This window comes from Ooceraea biroi, chromosome 4 (assembly GCF_003672135.1).
Source record: "Ooceraea biroi isolate clonal line C1 chromosome 4, Obir_v5.4, whole genome shotgun sequence".
Lineage (NCBI taxonomy): Eukaryota > Metazoa > Arthropoda > Insecta > Hymenoptera > Formicidae > Ooceraea > Ooceraea biroi.
In genome coordinates this window covers 10,080,853-10,100,584 of record NC_039509.1, presented here as the reverse complement: position 1 = coordinate 10,100,584, position 19,732 = coordinate 10,080,853, and the positions used below count along the sequence as shown (strand labels likewise).

The 19,732-nt window shown below is 49.4% G+C and overlaps 1 protein-coding gene across 6 annotated transcripts in view; it reads left to right on the top strand.

Moving 5' to 3' along the window:
• The window catches only part of LOC105282665, a 156,109-nt gene that overhangs the window by 73,294 nt on the left and 63,083 nt on the right, over positions 1-19,732 (top strand). For all 6 annotated transcript variants that reach the window (XM_026969145.1, XM_026969148.1, XM_026969147.1 and 3 more), the window contains one exon: positions 754-851. The gene's annotated coding sequence lies outside the window, so the exon portion shown is untranslated. The remainder of the gene's footprint in view (positions 1-753; positions 852-19,732) is intronic.

Genomic DNA, 19,732 nt, shown 5'->3' with positions numbered 1-19,732 from the left:
GTGCCATTGTTACTTACCGCGATTGCGCGTCCGAGCCATAAAATTTCCCGTTTTTCGGGGCGAGATCTCGATGCGGAAATCACGCTCGCTGAGATCTGTCGTTCTTCATTTTTATGAGATATTTTTATGCTGTTTGCGCGCGAATAATATTATTGACGAATCGAGAATCAGAATCTATATCGGCTTACGCGACGGTGACGTCTAAATGTCTGAATATAAATATCGACCACGAGATATGTTAATCGCGATCTTAGCATAATAGACCTCTAAAAGCACCGCGAGAGGTAGACGCAATTATTAGCGTGAACGATTATCATAATGCGAGCGCGCGCGATCGCTCGCGTGTCTTTAAACCAGGATTAACCTTTCGCGAAGTTTTGATGGATCACCTGGCATTACAAATTGCCGCTTAATCCATCAACCAAGTTCAGCAGTTGTGGTGATCGTTTTGCTTGCCGAGCGTTTCGTGCGCGAGCGTCGAGCCGCCGCGCCGCGTCCGGAAGCGCATATACGCGCAACGCGTAACGCGCGTATGCGATTCACGCATGCGTGTTCCCGTTAATCTCTGCACCAAACCGCAAGGCGAAGCGACGAAGCGTTACGAATCTGAACAGGAAGCCTCTCGAGGAATTTGCTCGGGACTGCTCGACGAAATCGTTTGTCACGCGGCATCGTCGCCTTGCTCGCCTTGCAAAAAGGAGGTGCGCTCGCGAGGACGAATTTTCACGTGGAAATTCCTGCTTCTGCTTTCAGATTCTGAATTCAACCCTCAACTGCTGCTGGGCCTCACTCACGCTGTGGTACTACAGTCCGCGTAACGATCGTTCGACACATGGCACTGCGATGAGCAAGTAAGTACGGTTTTGCCAAAGTCCAAGCTATTTTCTTTTTTCTTCCTCAAATCTCTCCACGAGACAGTTTGAGAAAAATGCGAGCGCCCGCGAGAGCCCGTTTCGCGGGATGCATGCGAGTTTTACCTATCGTCGTGCCGATAACGGGCTAAATATAACGACTGCTTATCTCCGGGGTTAAAAAAATCGGTCGTTAGATACGCAACGGTAAATTACATACGGTTCGAGAAATCGCGGAATATCGCTCGTTCAAGGCCTCACCGCGCGGCCTCGGCAAAGCGCGCAGCAGGAGAGGCCTTTGTTAACTCAAGCATCGCGTTATCGTCGGGCGATCGTCGTTGCGAGGAGTTACGACGTAACGGCGCTTTAAAGCAAAAGCACTCTCTTTCTCTCTTCCTCTCTCCTTCTGTCTTTCTGCACACTTTTTTTCCTTGCTTTTCGCAACGGGTCGTGCGTGCAACCGCTCCGCGTCGCATCCGCATCCGCATTCGCGCGCGATGCACCCTTCGTATCCACAAAGTCGTAAGAAAAACGACGCCGGAAGCCGCGATTCTCAATTCGTGAGCACGAACAGGGTGAATCTGGATTTTTGTTGTCACGCCATGTGCTGAAAGAAGTCACCGGAGATTCTCTGAAATTGAATTTACCAAAAGATGGAAAGCATGTTCTTATCAATATTCATTATGAACGATTTTTGTGCGGCGTCGAAAGTTCAGTGATGATTTTGTGCGTTACTTTTGCAGCGAAGCTACCGAGTTCGTTGAGCTTCGCTCTTCTGAGCTTTCTCTCTGAAAATAGCGGCGCTCTCTCGGAAACTTGAGAGGCTGAAAGCTCTCACTTACGTTAAGCGTTACTCCAGAAACGGAGAAAGAGAGAGAAAGAGGGGGTCAGGAAGAGACATAGTTCCACCATAAATCACTCTTCTTCATCGTTACCGGAAGTCTGAGCTTCCGATGGGAAACGTATATTGCGATCGTCGAGAGGGCACGATAGTTTTGGGTGTAGGAAGAGCTAATCCATCACCGATCGAAAATAGCGGGATCTGGCATCGACGATATGTATCGCATAGGGCGGAGAGGGACGAGACTGGGATGGGGTTGCGCGGGTGCGATTGAATACGAAAGGGGCGCGCGTCGCCCGGCAGAAATTGAAACGTCGCGCGGAAATTGAACGGTACTCGCGGAACCTCTCCGCGTTTCGGGTCCAGCCGCGGAAATGAAAGCGTCGCTTGTAAACTGGAAACCGTATAAATCAGCCCGGCGTTTTTCACGGCGCTAAACGATCCCGTGGAATTTCACGATTGTTCGCGTCGCGTCTTTCAGGTGTCCAATTGTCATAGAAAGGAAAGGCTCGCTTCTTATCTCTGTCTCTGTTTCGTGGACACAAACGTTTCGATCTTTTCTCTCAATCGAAGCTTTATACGAGTAACAATCACAATGAAGTAGCTTTCATAAATGAGTAACGATCACAATGAGATAATTTCTTGCAGTAATTTTCAAGAAGGGCAATTTTAAATACATTTCCCACATCGAGAGACTCGGATCTTACATGACGACTCCGCGTGGCGTAACAAAGTTAATAAAATCCCGTAAAACTGCTTGAAAGTGTTGCAATTGGGAAATCGCACAGTTTGCAGCCGCGATCCAATGGCGACTGGAATAACCAGACGACTTTATTGAATTAATTCGAAATTCAATCGAGCAAATCCGGAACTTCGATTATGCAACGATGATTTGCCGACAGCAAATATAGATATCGGGTACACACGCACGCACGCATGAGCAGATTCCGTGTCGTCTTGCTGCTCCATCGTTTCTTGTCTCAACCGCGCTCATCGTACAAATTTTGCCCGGGGGTGGCATCGCCTTGCGATACGATATTGAATCATCTCAATGCATGGGACACGTGCTACCGAGAAGCAATATGTGTATTTATGCGGACACTTATCGCCCCGCAAGATTACGCCTCTCCAATCTCCATCGGGTGTACACCTGATTTTGCCACATGTACATTCATGTATCTTCATTGCGGATAACATGTGAAGGGCATCCTGCGTATTATCCCATTGATAAACTCGATACGTTCATTGGTTATCGCATCGGATTTTGATTCACTCCATAATAAGTCGATTAGAAGATAATTTGCGATGAAAGTTAATTTTTCATTTTGAGAACGTATTTATATTACTTGCTCGTCTCGCCAAATTCTCTTCGCGAAAATAGCCATGCCTGACACACATGGATTTTCGGGGAAATATAGTATTTTTGTCCTTGTAAGATTTACAGAGATATTCTGTATGTATCACGTTTCGTGTGTTTCTGCAAAAATATGGTTTTAATGTGCACTTCGCCGAGGAAAATATCGTAGCTTCCTACGACTTGTCAATCTTCTTCCATGACTTCAACTTTCTGCATTTGCTGAATTCTCAAAGGACGAGTGATGACACTTTCCATCCGTAATATATGTTATCGGATTTAGGATGGAAAATAACGACAGATGATGTAATTATAGAAATCGGGAAATGTCGAAACAGATCGTTCTGGCGAATTTATTTACAGTACAGAGCTATATGATCAGTAACGGTTCGACGATGACGAGTGACTCCTCCGTCAGACTCATGATTACCTCTTAAAACACAACAGACATGTACAGAGAGAGGCATATATAGATAGCACACATAAAAACATGTTTGTCTCCAATGCCGAGAGGACTTACAAAAGTCGCGTTACCACAATATGAATCAGCATCGCATCGCCGATATCAGTCACTAATCATACTGGACTCTAAGTTGACTTCTCGGTGTAATAGCAATTAAGAGATAGCGCGTTTCCCGAAAAAAAGAAGTTACTGGACCTTCCCTCATTCTTCTCTGATTTCCACAGTTCTTTCTTCATTTCTTCCTACGGATCCAGCGCTTTTCCGATGAGTTAAACAGGCAGGGTGAAACTCTTTTGAATATAATGTCTGTCGTTATCCTGCGCGCACGAATAATTCCTCCTCCACTCAATCACTGTTTCCTATTTCAACAGTTTGAGTTTGAAATCATCGAGTTTTTCGAGAACGCTTCAACGATTTCAAATTCTCTTTATGTGAAATCTTTATGTAGATATAGACGCTAGCAGTAACCGGGACGATTTTCCGAATCTCCCAACCACTTTAAAGATACTGCGATCAGAACGGTGAAAGGTCAACATGCATTACTTCGAGAAGCTTCAGGTAGCGTTTCCAGGGATTCTCCATTCTCGAAAACTGCAATTTCGTTGCTGCGCGACGGTCGGGTTGTAACATTTATCGCGAAGCGTAATCGCTTCTTTTCACGCCGCAAATGCTCGACCTCGTTGCCGTTTTGCATAACCGCGATAAAAACCAGCCCGGAGAATGGGGGTCCTTTAAAAATGGCTTTACACCGCGAAAATTTCTGGTCCCGGCGATACGCGCCGTATCTCGTTATCGCGCGCGCGCCCGTCGTTTCTCTCTCCATCTCGACCAATCTTCGTCCCGGCTTCCGTCCGTGACAGGTCCGCAACAGTTTGCCACTTACAGCGCCTTCCGCTCCCTCGGCTAACCTTCTCTCATTAACGTCCGTTACTTTGCACTCGATTCCGCACCCGGAACCACCTCGGGTTCGCCTTTCTCTCTCATTATTTCGCCAGCTTGCCGGGCAAGGATGTACGAGGACGCCAGCGCGGTAACGCTTCTTTTATCGCGGAACGACGCGGTACTTCGTGGGGGAGTTGTGGGCTGATTTACGAGTACGAAAACCTCAGGTTTTCCGTCGAGTAGAGAACACGAAGGAATTATACTCACGGAAGATTATGAAGTAGCTTCTTCATTCACGTTTGAAATTTCACCGCAAAGTCAAAATAATCAAGCTTGGAACGAAACTTTACTCGTAACAAGGCGGGTAGTGTTTCAATAAAACGAGATATCGCTCGACAACAACATGCCGCATCGATCCGCAACAGTTTTTGCGCGTGCACTTCCAAGCTTGCGCTTGCAACCTTGCTCCACAAACGCGTTCGGTAATGGTCCCGCGTGCACGTGTCTTCTTGATCGTGCGTCACTACTGTTTCCTCAACGCGGCACGAATCGCTGTTCCACTGACCCACATACAAGGCATTTATTCCGAAGCGCGTGTTTACTCCGGGATTGTCATGAAATCGAGTTTGACGACAGGATTGAGCATGAAAATCCACAACATCACGCGCTTGGTGTATCAAATCCACCTTACGTTTCTGCATTATATGCAGCGCGGTATATCAAAATTCCAACACATTAGGTCTCACTGATGACGAAAGGATATCATCATCCCACTGAAATTATCTCCTCGTACTACCGTATTATCGCACTACCTCTGAGATCTCTAGAAAATGCGCGCTGTATCTTCTCGTCGCTCCAAGACAACGAGCGAACAGGCTCCTAATTCGTCGTCGTGTCGGAATGTCACCGAACCGACGACGACTTACCCTGATCGTCGCGACGCGCGCTCGCAATCTGCTGTGACATCCGCTTGCCATCGCGCGATGTTACATCTTTACTGGGTCAGCATGCGGCTCGCCCGGCCGCGCGCGCGATCGATATCTTCACCTTGCCGACACGAGCGTGTACCGGCGATCTGACCTACTGACCCAGAAGCGGGTGGCAGGTCGCCGAGAACGAGGATACGAGGCTCTTGTGTGCTGGAAACCGGACCGCCGCCGGTTAGGCGAGATCAGACGCACTCGACGAGTCGAGCGCACTCGACGATCGCCGGGAGTGCGTGATTGCTGTTGTACGATGCGCTCGTGTACGCTCGATGGATCCTCGCGCGTCATTGATTGATCATTGACCCTGTGTACACGCGAACAAGAGAGAAAGACGCATTCCCCTACGACTCGAAAACTATTTCATCAAAGATTGTTCAGTGAAGATGTACGTACGTAATGCTGCATAAATACACCCCGCTCCTGTTATTTAGAGGAAAATAATACGTACGCGAGTAAACACTGTTACAGCGGCCGTGAATCATAACAAGATCGCGGAGCTAATTAATCCTGAACCGGAAGCGAAAAGCGCGTATCATCAAGCGGAGGAAGAGAAACGGATCGACCGACCGGTTCCAGTAATCCGTACGTTGCGGCTTGACGGACGGTTTGTCATTCGCATTGATGACCAACGCCGTTGGCGTACGGCTGCCGATCCTGCGGTTAAGAACGTGACGCGGCGCGAAAGAACGGACGAGGGTGGATGGATAGATGGATGGTTGGATGGACGGACGGATGGACGGACGGATGGATGGATAGATGGATGGGTGAAAGCGCGAGTTAATAGTTGTGCAACGAGGTCGGATTCGAGAATAACGCACTTCTGCATTGCGGAAGCTAGTCATCGAGCGGAAGCTTCAACGACGAACGCGATCGCGCGGTACTGTCAACGAACACTACGTTTCTCTTGATATAATATATTAATATAGTGCTATAATTATAACTGCACATATGTGTAAAAATCAATTATTGTATTATATATAATATGAGTCTTTTCTTCACATGAAAGAAAGTTGATGCTTTCCTGGAAAAACTAGTTTCATCGCGATATCCACAGACAGATAACGTATGGGAGAGGATAAACTACCGTTTCCCACGCTTTATATCCGACGGGTCGTTATAGGGTTTAATCTAATCGCGACGGTCTTTCACGGACGAGATCGCGTCGCCGGATGTATCGCGGATCAATTAGTCCGGAATAGGCTCGGGTCATATTAGTGAGCTGAGAGGGCGTTTGCTCGAACGGACGTCGAGAGCCGCTGACACAGATTGCGAAATTTTTCCTCGGCCTAATTCGGAAAAGTTTTCCGCGGTTGAAATTACGCGATCTTTTATTTATTAAGCTAGCGCCAGACTATATGCGCGATTCGTAATTCGCAATTCGTGATTCGTAGAGATTCATTGGAATCATTTGAAAAAATTCGTTATTCGTCAGTGTAAACTTTCCACATTATTCGCAATACATCATTCATAATTTAAATGAATTGATTCGTGATGATTCGCGTCCTTTGAGTTTTGTCAAAAACCGCTCGGCTAGCGAATTAGTGCGAATGGCGAATCTACAAATTTTCCTTCCACACTATATTCATAAATATATGAATTACGAATCACGAATAGTCTGGCGCTGGTTTAACGGTACGACGCCGTTATCGTCGGCGTGGTATCAGATAAAAGCGAAATAAGGAAAACGTACATGTCTCATGACGAGAACACGTCACTCACCTGTAATTTATCGTAACTATCTGATGACTCGAACTTGCTTGTCTCTGTTTTCTATTTTTATGTTTACCTATGTGTTGTATGTTCGGTTCGATTGTTACAATTATGAAAGTCAATTTCGCTCCGAGCTTACTGCTCGTTTATGGGCGAACGCGTTGTAACGCGATCGAGGAATCGCTAATAAATACATGCTTATGCATCAACGAACTCGTACTCAACAGTAAGAAACATAACGTAGCTCCTCGATGAATTTAATTTCGCGAACGAAAATACGTTAAAACTCGTGATGAATGGCGATGAAAAAAAAGAGCAAGAGCAGGGAGAATACGAGCGTGTGCAGCTAATTCGCGTTGCGTTTTAACTACGGTCGAGTTAAATTTGCGTGGAATATCGCTGAAACGGAACTGAATATCGTCCGATTTGTGTTTTTGTATTTTTAAGCGAGAATAATAACCGATAACGCACGCGCGCGAAGAGAATGCGGATCACGGAGATTGGAATCGCGCGGAAAATCGTGCCGACATTGCCCAGACAATTCCATTACGGTTGGCACGTCAATTCGATCCTGTCCTTTACCTGTTTTCTCCTGTCTCCTCCTCCTCCCTCCGCCTTCCTCTGGCCACCCGTCGAGCAATCGCTCGATTTCCATGCCTCGCGCAAACGTAAATTTTATGAATAGCGAGTGAATGAATTCGCTAATCGAACCGTAATCAAGGATATTATAAGGGGACAATAATTTTCAGCCTCCCGTTGCGCCGGTTGCATTCCGTCTATCGCTTTCTCTTTCTCTCTCTCGTCTCCTTCTTTTCTCTTCATTTTGTATGGACGCACGAAAGCGCAGCCTTGTTTTATGGCACGGTATTATTTTCAGTAATTGCTACGAGGATGTAATTAAATCAGAGTTACCTTCGGGCTATCCATCCGCGCGAAAATACGCGAAAATAATGGAGCTAGTGATCGTTTCAAGTCGGCTTCATTTACCACCGCTCTCGATTGATATCGGAAAGAAACAGAATACGCGAATTATTTCGCCTGGAATTGCATTGCGTGTTTGGAATTATAATATCGGACGTTGAAGAGAACAGAAACTACAGAGAAAAAAAGAATTCCCTTCCTTTGCACGATATCATTACTCACTTGTCCAACATTTCTTGCTCCAATACTTTGTGTCTATAAAAATCGAAAGAAAGGGACAAGCGAGCAGTTTTCAGAGTGTCTGCTCGCATTACTACGGTAATTTCGTCGACGGTGATTCCTACGTTTCGCTTTGCTTGCTGATTCGAAAGAAAATGGAGCGTGGAATACGATGGCTGCGCCGCATCCGGTATTTCGGACCGCCGATCGTTGTAACGGACCGTTTCGGAATTTACTAAGGTACTCCGATCGCCGAGATACGCGGATTTTCCAATATTAATAAACGCTCGCCGGAAGAACGCGCGCGTACGAGAATAAGAGAAAGACAGAAAGAGAGAGGAACGGAAAACGCGCTTCGGGCGATGGGGCGCTCATTTCATACGTTATTAGCCGCGGCGAGCGGCGGAAATTTCGACGTGGTTGTTACGCCCGCAGCTACCATTATCCGTGACAGCGGTTGCGCCAAGGTTTTCCAGGATGGACGCCGGATACGTCTGCCAATTTTCCATTTTGGGAGGGATGCGGTGCTTCTCTGTCTCTCTCTCTTTTTTTCATTTTTGCCCTGTTAATCGCTCCTGCAACGCGCAGAGTCGGGAATACTCCTGCTTCTGCTACTATCGGAACGATGGTCCAGGATGAATCTGGAATGACAGGTCGCCGGGCGGTTTTGATACAGTCGCGGATTCATCGCTCGTCGCCAAACTGGAATTCGGATTAGATCGAATTCGGAGAGATCGGGGGGAGAGGGGGGTGTTGATCGAGAAGATTGATCAGAAAAATGCGAATCTTCGCCACGTGCTTTTCACGAATTCACGCGACCATGGAACGGGACTCGTTCCGGACAAGTTTTCCAGAGCGAGACGCGCGCTGTTGCGATTTAGTTTCGGGAAGATGTAGGGAATATCGGTCGGCAGATTCTGATCGCGTTTTCTGTCATTTCGAGGAACCTCCTCGGGAAATTCTGGCGGAATACGATATAGATAAGCATATCGAGGGTGAGGGTGAGGGTGAGGGAGAGGAAGAGGGGCGGGGGCGAGGCGCGAGAGATGAGCCCGGGCACGCGGCAGGAATAATATTAATCTCCGCTGGGACGCGCGCGCGGGGGGGGGGGGGAAGAGTGAGTGTGAGAACGTCCCGGTGAAGCTTTCCCTCGTTTTTCTCCCCTTGCACGGGTGATCGGGATGCGGGGCGTATACGGCGACTCGGAAAAGCGTTCGGGACGCGAGGAACAATATCGCTCCCGAGAATATTCCCGGAGATCAGAAGGAGGCGGGGTATCGATCGGCCGAGATTCGTTGTACGCATAACGAATCTACAAAGCTAGAGAGAGAGAACGAGAGAGATGATTGGGCACACGCCAATGGTTATCTCGAGAACGTGGCTATCGAGAGGCACTTTGTAACTCTTGTCCAGCAATATCCAAGTTTTCGGCTCGCAGGGAAAGTGGTCCATGCACCGTACGCTGTGAGCGAACTATTCCTACACTTCGTCGAAATGAAATTCTGCGGATTAGCACATTAATGAGCGGTAATACAGTACCCAAATCGCGTTACGATATTCGCCAATCGTTACACCGAGACGCTATCCTTATCCTTTGCAGTAATCATGATACGTTTTCACACGAGAAACGCGTCGGGCTACCATAAACACCCACCATAACACCCACCAAGATACTCGAAAAATACCTAACAGTCGCAGATTTTCAGACATTCAAGCGTGAATCCAATCGTGTGCCAGAATCCTCTCGTCGTTCCAAATGCATTGTACTTTCCCGATCGCGCATTCACGGTCGAAGCGAGAGTCGTTGTGCGATTTCGCCGCTCTCGCGCCGCGGGACGCGCTTATTAAAATACCGATTCGAGGGAATGTGGCATTGCTGCTGGCTGCTGGCCAGCTTTCGGAATAATGTCGATTTGCAAGCCGGCGCCGTGCGTCGGACAGGCTCTCTTGGCTCTCGGCTCGCGACTACCGACGACGGAGTAGCGAACCGCAAACCTGACCACAACGGAATAACGAAATCGTCTCGCTCATTACTCGACCGGATGTCGCACGCTTTACGGTCCAGCGAGACGTCGATCTTAGATACATCTCGGATATTTGTTGAACGCTCTGGGAGGGACGGACAACTGCTTGTTTTGTTTTTCAATATGTAAACGCGAAATCAAGAACAGTGATTTAGACAGTTGGCGTCTCGAAGTGCATTCGCGTAATACGTGAAAATTCAATAGGTTGTATAAATATATTTATGCTACAAGCGGCTCTGAATTTTCGCAGAGTTCGAGTCGCGCGTTCTCCCAGAAACGAAACGCTCGCGAATGGAGCACGAATAGCACTTTCCTTTTTTCCTCTAAACTGTATGTTTAAAAGGCACGAGTATTCGATCTTCGGCGACTAAAAGGCTCATAAATCGCGGTCGCGTAAATTCGCGCGGTTCTCGTTCCTCGCAGTCGTCGTCGTTGTCGTCGTCGTCGTCGTCGTTGCTTTTATCCGCGCGCAAACGGTCGCGCGCCGCGCCGGAACGGGAAAGGAGAAACGCGAAAAGCACGGAAGGAGGACGAGAAAACAAAGGAAAACACCGCGAGAGCCTGGGCCTGGAAAAACGGGAAAATGGCGAGGAAAAAAGAGAGACAGAGAGAGTGGAATTTGTACGAAGCAGGGGTGCGCGTTTTACATTGCGCGTAATTCCAGACTCCATTCCCGCGCGAGTAAATCCCGAAGCTCGATATCGGCGGCGGGTTGAACTTGGCACGAGAGAGAGAGAGAGAGAGAGAGAGAAAGCGAGAAAAAGAGAGAATGAGAGCATTCGACGACTCCGGCAAATGATGGAATTTACGATAATCTCTTCCGACGTGGTCGACGGCCGATTATGAGCCTGCAGGTGAGCGTTAATATAGCTTTTGCCTGTCGGCGTGCATAAATCGCGCGAATTTCCTCGTTCGTCGCGAGTCTCTCGCGACTAGAGAGGAAGGAGATCCCTTCATTTGCTTCTTACCTGACGACCGATCGTTTTACTGCGGAATCGACCGTGCAATCACGTGCGAAAAGGCGGATACCGAGAGACACGACGATTTAAAGCAACTTATAAACATACAAAGGACACGTCGGTACGTATGTGGCCCAAACAATCGAGCGTCTCGAAGCGAAAATTGATTTCTTGATGACGCGATGTCTGATTTCGATTCGGCAGTCCTGTGAACTCTGTGACTGCATGAGATCGCGCCCGTTTCGGAGCCTCCGCGAGTGCCGGCTCGTGTTGATTTAACATGCGCCGATTGCCTCCTGGCATCGCGTGCCGCCTCGCACACGTACGTAAGCGTTAATAATTCTCGTTATTGACGTATCGCGTGACAGCGTGGTCGGCACTCTCGCGTGTGCAACGTTATGCGCGCGCGGGTGTCCCGACAGATTTACATGCTCGGGGGAATTTTTATTGCGTCCCGGGGATCGGCAATAAGAACGCGAGACTGAGGAGAACGGTACACGTATCCGCTGATATCAACGCAGTCGACGTGTTTGGCGTTTTATCGGGCGGTATTCGATGGCACGTGTACACCGAGGCGCTTCTCGCGCGAGTGCACACACATCGAGGAATAGCGATGTCTCGCATATCGTGAGATTCGTCTGGAAATAATTTAATGGCTGCACGAACTCAATCCGATCGGAGTCGCGAACCTGACGATGTCCGATGTAATTACGAAATAAAAAATCCCATGACATCGCGAGCGGTGCACGGCACTGACCTTGCTTGACGAAGGGAATTCGCTGTGTCGGCGTTGCGAGCCGACAGAATTAATCTCTGGCCGATCGAGTCCGACATTTTCGCGATAATATAATATGTAATCAAGGCCGAGTTCTCCTCTCTCTCTCTTTTTCTCTCTCGCACACACGCGCTCGCGACGGCTACAATTGCGGAACGGTTAAGCGCGCGACATTTGCGGCGCACGCTGCAGCCTCATCGCATTAATTACGATCCACAGGCACGCTTTTCACACACGGCGATTTCAATCAGGATTCAGACACACGTACGAACGAATTACGTGGTCGAATAGCTCGGAATAGGAACGCTCGGGCTTCAAGTTCGAGCTGTTTGACCGATTCGCAAATGCCCGAACGTTCGAATAGTTGTCAATCTGCTCGCCACGCTTCGGAGGAAGCGGAAAGGCGTGCGTGCGTGCGTGAACTTGTTTGTGTCGGGATAAATAAGCATTTAAATATATCGGAGTGTAAAATGTAATGGGCACACGAGATCAATGAATCTTTTAGACAAAAGCTAGAATTACGTACGTTGTTAAGTTATTTTACATTAATTATATAACTGTCTCATGACGTAGCAGAACGTTGAAAAAGTGTGAGAAAATATTTTTAATGCTGTTGGAAGACTAACGTATCATTTACATAAAATTCATTAGAAATATTTCCCAAATATATTTAATACAATTTCGGAAATTGAGTGGACAAGTGTCATTCGAGATTTTAAGGGTTTCGTGCAATGTCGTTCGCGTTTTCGGCTTGAGTAACGATGGGGGTCGATCGAGAGTGCCAGCCGCACTGTCTCTCGCGTCCGAAGTGAGTCTCGCGCGTGTGAAAATAACGAACGGAGAGGCGGCGCGAGAGTAGGAGGAGGAAAGAGGAGAAAAAGAGAGAAAGAGAGAGAGAGGAGTGGAGTGTATTCTTAGGCGGTCGACGAAACCGGCGAGCAGCCGTTACTCGACGGTGCATAAATAACCGGTGACGTCAGGTCAGGTACGTGAAACCGTGGGACGGGGTTCCTCCCTCTCGCCTCGTCCGCTCGACGATTCTCGCGCGCGCGAGCGGACTATCGTTCCAGCTTTGCCAGCATGACAGCACCCGAAATCAGACTCCGCGAAATTCGCTGTGCTCCGATTCGAGTTGCAACCCTCCTGCGGAGCGCGCGATTCCGCTGCATCTTCGCGCGGGGAAATAAATCCGGCACGAGGATAAATCTCAACCAGTGACCGCGCGAGGGGTGTGCGCAGCGTATCGATCCCTTGAAATAAATATAATCACTTGGCCGACGGGGGATGTTACGTGAGCACACGCCGAGCTTCCTCTCCGCCTCACGGTGACGTAATGGATTCGTCGAGCGTTGCATCTCGGGCGCGCGCGACTTCACCCCATCGTCGGGGTTATTCACGAAATTGGAGGGATATTACCTCACGGTGGGGGCGGAGAAAGAGGGGGAGGGGATGACTTCTAACGAGCCGCCAAGCGCCGTGCTCTCGATTTTCGAGAGGGAGGGAATTTCTCCGTTCCCCTTGACTACCCCTTGGCCCGGGGGCTCGCTGCAACTTCCTTCTGCTCTTCCTCTTCCTTCTCTTCCTCCTCCGCCTCTTCTTTCTCCTCTCCCATCGTCATCGTTGCTCTGGCAGTCTCATTCAACTTCCCTCCGTCGTCGATGGAACGTCGGCACCGATCCAATCTTCCCTCCCGCGCCCCGCGTATCGCAGCCCGAGTTTATTTCTTCTTCCTTTTTCCGCCGCGATCCACTCCGGCGTATCCGATTTGCTAACAGTCCCTTCGTTAAATCGATTTTTCATCCCTCCGCTTGTCGACCGGATGATCTTGCCGGATGATCGATAAATCTTGCGACATAATACATGTCTTTAATTTTAATAATCGGCTGTATTTTTTTACTTGCAAAAAAATTTCTTCTTTTTTTTGTACATTGTGAATATGAATCGTCCCGAGCTGTTGTGTACGGGATTAACAAGTCGCGGTTCTTTGTAACTGGGATTACGTCGCGATCTCGTTCGATAAGTTTACTTAATAGACGATCAACAGGAATCTCGTTGCCCCCGGAGTTCCATCTCGAGCGCGAAACTTTTTAATTAAAAGAACAGGAAATACGCCGCGGGATATCTCCCGCGAAAAGTGGAAAAGTTCGCAGGAATATTCAGATATTCGAGCCGCCGTAAATGCACTCGCTCAGGTGCATCCATTTACAGGCACAAAGGGAATGAAACGGCGGTAGAAACAGCGGCGCGATTCATCGCGAGCGCTCGCGCGGATCTGCGCGACGTGTATCGCTCTCATAAAAGTATCCGCGCTATTATAACATATTATATATACATACACAGAACGAGAGAAAGAGAGAGATAGAGAGAGGCACAAACGAGGATCGCCGCGGGCGATGCTCCTCTTCGCTCCTCCTCTTTAGCTTACTCGATCGTAATTGCGACGAGTTGTACAACGAAGGATGCAAACAGCTGCATTCCCTTTCGCCGATTCTGCTTATGCGGAAGATTATTGTTGCGACAAACGGATTCTCATGGGATTCTGAATGTGGCAGATTCGTCGTTTACCTTGGGACATTTGTGCAAATCTGCGTAATTTACAGCCGTGCGCGTGTCGTCGCATTGTAGGCGACCTACATTTGGGGACCTCGAATCGCCGCGATTTGATACCGAGGCTGACGCCTGATACAAACGCACTCGATTTACTATGGCAACTATGGCTGCAACGAGCAACTAATTTGCGTCCAAGCCGCGAAGTAATTAACGCCACTCACGCCGATAAATCCGCCGATGTTTTATCACTCTGGTTCGCGGCCGCGACAACGTGCTGTGAAATTTGTAACTTTGTCAATTCGATTCTCGGTGTACGTTGTTTCCCTTTCGCCTCGAGTCAACATGTTGCCTCTGTGTTTTGATTTTCTCTCTCTTTCTCTCTGTGCATATTGGACATTTTCCATCCGGATTTTCAACGATCACGTTGCATCCGGCGCAATGTGCAACATCGTAACGTGATCAATTGTACGCGCTTGGTCGACCCAGAGAACGCGTTTTGGAAGTAAGGAGTTCGTTTGCAGATTCGTCGACGACTGCGCTGCAATGCGCTGTTTTCTCAGTGAAACCACGCGCCGGTAAATCGGATGACACCGCAATTGAATTATATTTCCCTCGAGATTGATCCTTCCTCACACTCGACGCTGCTCGACGCCGACGACCGCGCGGTAACGAGGCTGCGCGTATTTACGCGCGTATGTAACCCATTAAGTATTACCTAACCGCATGGGCGTGCGAGACTCGGCAATAGAGCGACGGAGATGCGAGGTCGAGTGATGTCATGCATTCGATGTTCTCCAAGTTCGTGGACAACGCACGCGTTGGCGATCGAGCGTTTCGGAAGTGCTCTCCATGACGAGGAAATGCGCTGTTAATAATAATTATTGAAATTTATGAGAAAATAATAATGAATATATTATATATTTCTAATATTTCCTTCAGAGCTTTCTAAAGAAACGGGACTCTGTTTACAACATAAATTTTGTAAAATTGAAAGGCAAAATGCAAATGCAAAAATTTGACAAGACACTTTGTCCACGAACTCGCGAGACGAAATCTTTCTTTACTCGCGGAATTCCTCCTGCCGGAGGGATGAAAAATCTACCTGAAAAGGTCACAGGGTGGTTATCAGGAGTGCCGGGGAACTCTCTTGCGAGAGTTCACGACCCCGGGCTGGCCGCGGATCGCAGATGGAGCAATCGTAAGTTGTGCGGGGTACCTGTGGATCTTCTAGTGGAACCAATTAAGGCGGCCCGCCTCTCTGCTCGTTCTCGCTCATGCGGTTCGTTATCGTCGAGCCGAGTCGAGATTCTCGCGCGGTCTCTGCCTCTCTCCCCCGTCGTTTTGCTAAAGAGCAAAATGCGATCGACTAATTCGGCCTCCCTGGGAATCCCTCAAAGGGATTCGAAGGGACCGCGTCGCGCTGCTACGACGTAATTGGCGTGACTGTGTTAGGGCCTTGACCGGCTTCCCTTACGACGACGAAGACGATGATAATGATGACGCCGATACTGACCAACTACATAACTGCGAATTTGTAATTGCTGGAACGTCATGGATATTCCACGCCGCGCATGTACAAGTAGCTTAAGTGACTCCGCGAAGCGTGTTTTCTCTCTCGTCGTGGCGTGTTACCGACTTCTTGTCGAGGAGAAAACCGCCAGTTGAGAATTCAGAATGCAACTTCCGTTGTCGATCTCGTCGTGGACTTGGCTGATATTCGCGCTTCAAGCACGCAGAGTCAAGTCGAGTGCGCGATTCGTTTGATCTTAATTACGAAGATTCTGATTTCGAAGATGTTGAAAAAGCAGTCGTAAGTAAGACTGATAAGTTTGTTCGATGAACAAACCAGCCGATGTTTTCGCGCTGAACTCTAGTAATTAATCGAGCGCGGTGAAAGAACGGGCTGCGGTGGCAGCGGCGGCCGGCTAAAAGCGTTTCACCCTTTCGAGTCCACCCTCTGTTGGTCCACCCATTTCTCACCCGGCCGATCCGTGTGCTACCGACCTCATCCCAGCAGTATTTCATCTCACTGTCTCGTTACTTCCACTTATCCGCCGCCCGCGCGCGCGTATTCTCGCACGTAAATTTACGTGTACTCCAACGAAGCTCAACGAGACATTAAAGAGCCCCTGCGTGTAAAAATTAAACGTCTCGGAAATGGTCAGTATTCAGTACGACGTTGATTCGTTCTCGGAGAATATGCCGCGGAGAATACGTTGCAAGGAAAACGGCAGAGTTTTTATTCTCCTCTGGTTGTCGCGACGTTTCTCTTACGGCGCAAGATGCAATTTTTAGACACGCAAATTTAGAAAAGTCGTAGTCGCGTGTCGTTGTGCCGTCTTCGGGATAGCGGAGATTCGCCGCACTTTCCTGAGTCAGCGAGAGTTCCGAGGACATTTAAATTTATTCGGGGGGGAGGTGGGAGGCGGGGATATGGCATCGCGAGTGGCGCGGTCGCGGAAAATAACGGGGAAACGAATCGAGCGCGTTGCGATTCAACGAGAACGAGAAAAAGAGAGGGGGATAGAGAAGGAGAATGACTTCTTTCTCGTGCTGTCGTGGCGCGACCGCAAATTCGTCATCTTTTTACGCTCGCTCGCCTAATTGAATCACCCGACGTGATCTAATTTCCTCCAACGACGACGATCTGAGTCACGATTGCGGATCCCGCTCCTCGACGTGCACACCCCCTCGTTTCCCGTAATTGCGCCGCGGGGATTCCGCCAACTTGTAAACAGCGTATACAGCGGGCGCTTCTCCAATCGCGGGTGACCGATACTTGAAAGTACGTTCGATACTGAAGCAGGCGAGCATCGCATCGCGTGTCGCATGCCCCTTTCGTTCGTTCGCCAAAATGATCTCGGTAATGATTTCTCAGGAATCGCGATTGACATGATCATCAATTGAGCGTGTATCAGCTGTGTTTCCCAGAGTTCCCCAGAGTCCTTATCAACAAACCGGATCTACTTCCGAATCGCGTGGAGCTCGATCGGTGGTCCACGTCGTGGAGGATCGTAACAATCGAATTTCACAGGAGCGCGCCTTATTTGCGCCTATTACAGCTCGGTCGACATTTCCAGCGCGCGGCCGCTCGCTCACGCTCCGTTTTTGCAGCAAGATTTATCGGACCGTGGGCAGCACGCCGTGAATGGTATCCCGCTCAGTCTGGTTTTGGTTAATAACACAGCAGGTCGAGAACGGAGGCAGATACAAATTGCGAGCGAGGGGAGTCCCGGGGTGGGCGCAGAGATCCACGGGCGGAGGAGTGAGGCTGAGAGCGCGCGAGAACCTGCGCGCGAACAATGGAGGCAACGATGCCGAGGCTGGCGATTGTGCGCGCCGGCCGCGCTTCGGAAAAATGTAAACGGAACGTTTGCTCGGTTTGGAGAGCTCAAATACACGGTAACGGACTGACGTTGACAAGTTTGCGATCGATAATCCTATAAATTCGCTGCCTCATCGTTCGCGCGCAGATAAATCGATGCACCGCCGCTGCCGCCGCCGTAGCTTGAAATACGTTCCGGTCTTTTCACTAATCATCAGCCCCTCGCGGAATTATCCTCGCTGTTCAATCGACGTCAGTCGGTCGGGAATTCGTTGCCGGAGGTGTACTCGAAAACGCGGAAATGCAGATTGATCGTCACGTGGCGCGCGCGAGCACGCTTCGGATCCGTTTTCCGCCGCGTCGACATTTAAGGGGAGTGATAACGCGTTCTCTCGGCTGGAATTCTCCATCACCCGAGAGAATATCCGGCAGAATATCCCGGTCATTCACTGGTGCGTTTCCCGCGGCCGCTCACGGAAGACGCGCGGAATCCAAGGACGATTGACGCGCGCTTAATTAAGACGATAGACACGCGCGAGTCATCGTCTAATTAATGCACGGATCCTCCTCGCGGGCGATTTTTATCGTTCGAAGGGTGTTGGTGACAAAAAGCGGCCATTCAGAGCGCGAATAAGTGGGATCCTCGATCCTTATCCGCGGTCGACTATTAAGTCGTTTCGTATCGGCGTGCGGAAAAGGAGCAAAGCGTCCGCGAGGAGAAAAGCCGTAACGGGGATTACGAGCTCGGCGTCGGTAACGCCCGGCCGTCTTAATAGCTTCATTCGATCGCGCGGGGTCCAACGAGTAATTGATGGCCCTTCATTGCGTCCCGCCGCGCGAGCATCCAGCGCCCAGCAAAAGGCCCGAGAGAGTGAGAGAGAGGAAGCATCGATCTCTCTCTCTCTCTCTCTCTCGGAGTGGGAAATTACCCTCTCGTGCGTTATTAATGGTTCCGTAAGCGCCACCCTGGCAGTAAGCAGCCGGTAAGCCGAATTCCCGGCACGTACACACACCCCGTTTCGGTGTGTATTATGTTTCTTCGCCACGCGCCCGCCGCAGCGCCTTCGACAAACGTCACCCCCGTACAGCAATTAAACGCGACGCGCCCCAGCGCCGGCGGCGTTCTTCACTCCCCTCTTACTCTTCCCGGGTCCCGCTGCCGAATATTCAGGGATGCGGCGGATATCTGGTATATTGATTTCAGCGCTTCACCTTGTAGCCGAACGCTTTCCACGTTATTTATCATTAATTGAGTGCATAGCGTTATTCTTACTCGTGTGAAGAGATGTTTTTTTGTTTCCAAAAACAGCTCGATACGATCTTCTCTTGCGAATTACGAAAATTCGCGATGCAAGATGACGCAAAATAATGCAAACTGCGAAACGATCGTTCGCAGAGAGCGCGACGAGAGAGAATCCGCCGAGATCGACGCGATTTTCGCTCACCATTTCGTTTTTCTCGACACCCGCAGCACAGCGTGCCTCTCCACGTCTCTATCCTTCGGAAAAGCGGACGAAGACAAAGTGTCTCGACATAAATAATTTATCGCGGTGGCGGTTTCAGGACGCGCCGCGCCGAGCCGAGCCGAGCCGAGCCGAGCCGAGCCGAGCCGATGCCGACGTTGCGCATTGCATGAAACATGAAATCCAATATAAAGTTGCGAGCGACATAAGCCTCGAGCGTCGTCGTTTACTTAATCTCCCCGCTTTTGCGACATTAATCTATTGTATTAACATTAAAAAGGTCAAGCAAATCCGCTCGGACTCGACGCGAGTTTCTCGTTCGGCGCGTAACCGAAGGAATTGCGAGGCGCATTTGCGCCCGAGGGCTTGTTTGCGCGAGCTCAGAACTCATCTCGCCGTTTTTCTGCTT